The sequence below is a fragment of the Lucilia cuprina genome, chromosome 2 (assembly GCF_022045245.1).
Source record: "Lucilia cuprina isolate Lc7/37 chromosome 2, ASM2204524v1, whole genome shotgun sequence".
NCBI lineage: Eukaryota > Metazoa > Arthropoda > Insecta > Diptera > Calliphoridae > Lucilia > Lucilia cuprina.
Genome location: NC_060950.1, coordinates 67,981,518 through 67,986,655, shown reverse-complemented (window position 1 = coordinate 67,986,655; position 5,138 = coordinate 67,981,518). Strand labels below are relative to the sequence as shown.

General features: G+C 28.0%; 1 protein-coding gene across 1 annotated transcript in view; it reads left to right on the top strand.

Moving 5' to 3' along the window:
• Positions 1-5,138, top strand: part of LOC124421280 (epithelial discoidin domain-containing receptor 1-like) — a 20,510-nt gene that overhangs the window by 13,349 nt on the left and 2,023 nt on the right. The gene's annotated exons all lie outside the window — the stretch shown is intronic.

Sequence of the window (5,138 nt, the reverse complement as noted above, 5' to 3'; positions counted from 1 at the left end):
ATAGTCTAGTCTATAGTCTAGTCTATAGTCTAGTCTATAGTCTAGTCTATAGTCTAGTCTATAGTCTAGTCTTTAGTCTAGTCTATAGTCGAGTCTATAGTCTAGTCTTTAGTCTAGTCTATAGTCGAGTCTATAGTCTAGTCTATAGTCGAACACGTTTGTCTTTAGAGTATCGACTATAGACAACAGCATATAGACTATAAACTATAGACTATATATATAGGCATATAGACTATAAACTATAGACTAGACAACTACAAGACTACAAAAGATAAGACTATAGGCTAGACTGCTATCGTCGAGTCTAGTGAAGTCTAGTCTATCGTTTATAGTCGAAAGACTTTTTTCTATAGTTGATAGTTTATTATCTGTTGTCTTTAATCTTGTGCCTATAGTCTAGTCTATATTTTAGTATATGATCTAGTCTGCAGTCTAGTCTATAGTGTAGTCTGTAGTCTAGCCTGGTTTATAGTCTAACCTATAGTCCAGTGTATAGTCTAGTTATATTTCAGTTTAGTGTTAGGACTATAAATGAAGTCCTTCATATTATGTAAATTTAAAATGTAGAAATGCCGAGAACATATTTTTTTTGAGATTTTTGAGTTCTTCAAGAAACCGGACAAAAGCTTAGACGTACATGTATGTATGATTGTACACTTCATAGTGTTCTTTCAATGTTTGCCTTTTGCGAATTAACAACACAATTTACAAAAAAAAAATAAATCTTTGTTTTTGTTGACCAAAACAATATTTAATAAACCTCTCCCCTTCATATTTCGCAGATTTCTTATGAATTATTTGTTTTGGGTGTTTTTGGTAACAGCCAAAATTATGTGCTTAGAATTTGTCTATAATTTCATTTTTATTTCACATTTTCTCCCTAAGTTTTATGTGTTTTTTTTTCATTACCAGTAAGGAAAAAATTGTCCTTTAATCTTTTTAACAAATATTTGAATTCATGTTTAAATTTAATAATTTCCCCAAAGACTAAACATGAGACAAGTAATAACTAAAAAGAAAACACAAACGAATGTTGCAGAAAAATTTATAAGTATTACTAAAAAATATATATATACATACGTATGTATATAAAAACAAATAAAAGGAAAAAATTTAAAGGAATAAAAAATGTTAAAATAATTTACCCCAAGGACAACATTTCTTTAACAGTTAAAATGAAGAAAGAAATTGAGGAAAAATAAAAATAGTATTTTTTGGAGAAAGTAAAAGAAAAACTATAGAAAAAAATTTTTTAGAAAAGAAGCAACATTTTAAATTTTAAGTAAAAAGAAAATTATTATACATGTTTTTTTGTAACTCAAATGAAATTTTCGGTAAAAGCACCTAAAGGCTAGGAAACCAACAACTCAGCAAAGAAACGGAAAAAATGCACAGCTTTTCCTAAAAAAAAGAATCTGAAAAAATAAAACTACTTCAAAGTAGAAACAAGTTTATGAACAAAAATACTGAAAATGAGCTCGCTGGTAATGGTATAGGGTTTGCCTACACTGTAAAAAGAATTTTGCCAAAATCTTAACTATTCAACTTTTACTTCAACAATTGTAATGTACAGAAGAAAAACAAACAAAAAGAAAATTTATATTTGTAACACAGAATTGCGTGACAAAACAGTAGCGAAAATGCGACGACATGTACATATTTTACACAATAAAATAAAAACTAACTTCTGAAACCAACAAACCAGCTACCCACCTCCTAGAATTCCGACATAAAAAGCAAAAAAAGTAAAACATAAAACTTTACAACAAATTTTACTATTGCATATTGTCAGGCGAATAATACAAGTTACATGACAAATTGAAAAAAAACTTAACAACAACATAGCAAAAAGGACAATTTAGAATTGTATTAAGCCATATAAATGCTTCAAGGAGGAAAACATAAGGATAAACAATTGTAAAAATAACAACAATAAAAACAACGCAATAGCAATAGAAATTGTAAGTAGCTAAAACAAAGACAGTTAAAAAAAACCATTGAAGCAACAAATAGGTTTTTTGAAATGTAACTGAAAACTTTTACAGCTGTAACTTTTGCCACAAAGTATGCAAAGACATTTCTCTATAAAATTGTTAAAACCTAATGAAGTTTCATTTATTTCGTAAGTTGAATACGTAAGAAAAAAATTAGTTTTTTTTTTCATTCATTCGTAAGACAAAAATAATGTAGTTTTAAAACTGTATGTAGATTTAAAGACAAACGGGAAGTTCTAAAGGTCCAAGTGAAAAGAAATTTCAATATTAAAATGTGAAATAAAAGGGATCAATTATGAACCCTGTCTATAGACTAGACCATATATTAGACTATAAACAGGATTATAGATTAGAATATATTCTTGACTATAAACTAATCTGCAGACTAGTCTGTACATCAGACTTTGAACAAGACTAGACTATAGACTAGACTATAGACTAGACTATAGGCTAGACTATAGACTAGACTATAGACTAGACTATAGACTAGACTATAGACTAGACTATAGACTAGACTATAGACTAGACTATAGACTAGACTATAGACTAGACTATAGACTAGACTATAGACTAGACTATAGACTAGACTATAGACTAGACTATAGACTAGACTATAGACTAGACTATAGACTAGACTATAGTATAGACTATAGACTAGAATACAGACTTGACAATAGACTATGAACTACAGTCTAGAAAAGAGTTTAGGCTAGAATATCTACTATTCTTGACTATAGACTATAGACGCTATTATTATGAACCTGGAAATGTTGGACACCCTACTTAGCACCACTGTATGGACAAAAATTTGTACACTGTAAGTGCGTTTATTTATATACGAAAGTGTGACACTACAGCTACAAGAACTTTGTCCTCTTGCTGCTGCTGTAAAATCGACAAAAAAAAACACACACACACGACAACAGCCACAGAAAAAAACAATCTCCTAAAGCTGCTTCAACAAAGTTTGGGTAGTTGTTTTACTCATATAGATCTATTTGCTTACACACATAGGTGCTTCTTCATGTTCGACATGAAAAGTTGAAAACAACATTTTATAAATATGTAAAATTTGAATATTTTTTTATTTAGTATACTCCAGGTGTAGATATTTTACATTTAACCGTGCAGTTCAAAAAAGGTTCTAATGACTATGTGTAAACCTTAGTCAAAACTAAAACAGTATGGTGATTTGTTTTGACGCTATCATTTAGATCTGTTGGGTAATGTCAATATATACGTGTGTATATGTATAAGATGTTAGAAAATGTTTTAACATATTTTCCTGAGGTGTATATTCATTTTAGTATTTTTTTTTTTTATTGCATAGTATTGGTTTTTGTGACAAAATTTCAATACAGCTGGTTTGCCCCCAGTAGAATAGTTCAGTGCATTGTAAAAGATTTTGTTTATTTTTAATTTTATTCCTGTGTTTTTATGAAACTATGAAACGAGGGTTGTGTTTAGAATTTTATGCATTATGGTGAAAATATCTCAAAATTACGAGATTTTTTCTCAGCAATTACATGTAGCATTTTAAAATTACTGCAAATAAGCATAAACATTTCGTTTGAAATCTATTCCCATAGCACAACAGTACGTATGATTATTTTTACAGAAATCTATAATAATCATACGTAGTGTGTGCTTACACGGGAGAATAAGTAAAAACTCATAATTAACAACGTAAAATCAATAATATCCCAGCAAAAATATAAATTGAAATAAAATAACTTTAATAGTATAGCTAATAAAACCTCATTAAACTAAATATTTTTTAATACAACGATAGCATTGGAGGCAATTAAAAAAGGAAATTTTTTGAAATTTTTTGTATTTTTTTGCTACCAACTACTTTAAACACTTCCCAGAAATTGAGTAAATTAAATTCAACCACTTAGCCTGGACACAAAAGACATAATTAAATAATATTCTAGGAAAATCATATTTAAAAATAAACTATTCATAGAACTCATTTCTGCAATTAAACTTTCTCTGATTGTAATATGCATTCGTATATATTTTTTTTAATTCTGAGATAAATATCTTTTATTAAACCTCATGTTGTTGTCGAACCAAATTCATGTTGGTTGTTACTTTTGTACATGCAACGACAACTTCCACAGAATTAAATATAGAAAAGAAGGAATGAGAGCAAAAAACGAGAAAAAGTATAAAATGTTGTAGTTGAAAAAGTAATTGTTGTTGCTGTTGTTAGCAGCTTGTTAATTTGTACAGTTGTTGTACATGTTTTATATTTGATTTTTTTGTAATTTTTATACATTTTTAATTTTTCACTTTTACCTCTCCTTAGCACACAATACATATCATTGTGCCTTTACAAACCATTTATCCAGGATTTTTTTTCTCAAAAATCGTCAGCAATTGGGAATTAGTATAAATATATTCATGTTAGTGCATGATTTTTACCAGTTCCTTTTTTAAATGTTTATTTAAAATTTTTAATATATTTTTTATGTAAAAAATGAACTATTCAAGTGTACATTTTCATTTCTCCACTTCAACTTACTCTCCAGGTAATTGTAAGCGTTTTTTATTTTCTTTTTTTACGTTTTTATTTAATTTTTCCTCTTTTTTTTTGGTTTTTACAAGTTTTTAATAAAAAACTTTTTTATTAAATTTATTTATGTGTAAATGTAATCAATTAGTGTGGTTATGAAAGTTTATTTTTCACTTAATTCTATTCGAAGGATACATATACAGATATTTAACATCAGTGGGTAGGTGAAAAAGTTTTATCATATTAATTTATCAGCGGCAAGGGGGAGGAATTTATTGAATATTAAAGTAATGAAATGTATGTATATTTCTTAATGGAATGGAGAGTCTGGGAATTGATAATAATTTATATGCTGTAATGATTTTATTTCTTTTCTGTTCATAGTATAATAATCATACGCTTGAGTGTACTGTAAGGTAACAAAATATAATTAATATTAATTATACGTAAGAGGGTGCAAACAGAGTAAAAGATATACGAATTATACAGTGAAGTTTATAGTGTAGTTTACCATTTAGTCTAGTCTATAGTCTAGTCTATAGTCTAGTCCATAGTCTAGTCTATAGTCTAGTCTATAGTCTAGTCTATAGTCTAGTCTATAGTCTAGTCTATAGTCTTGTCTA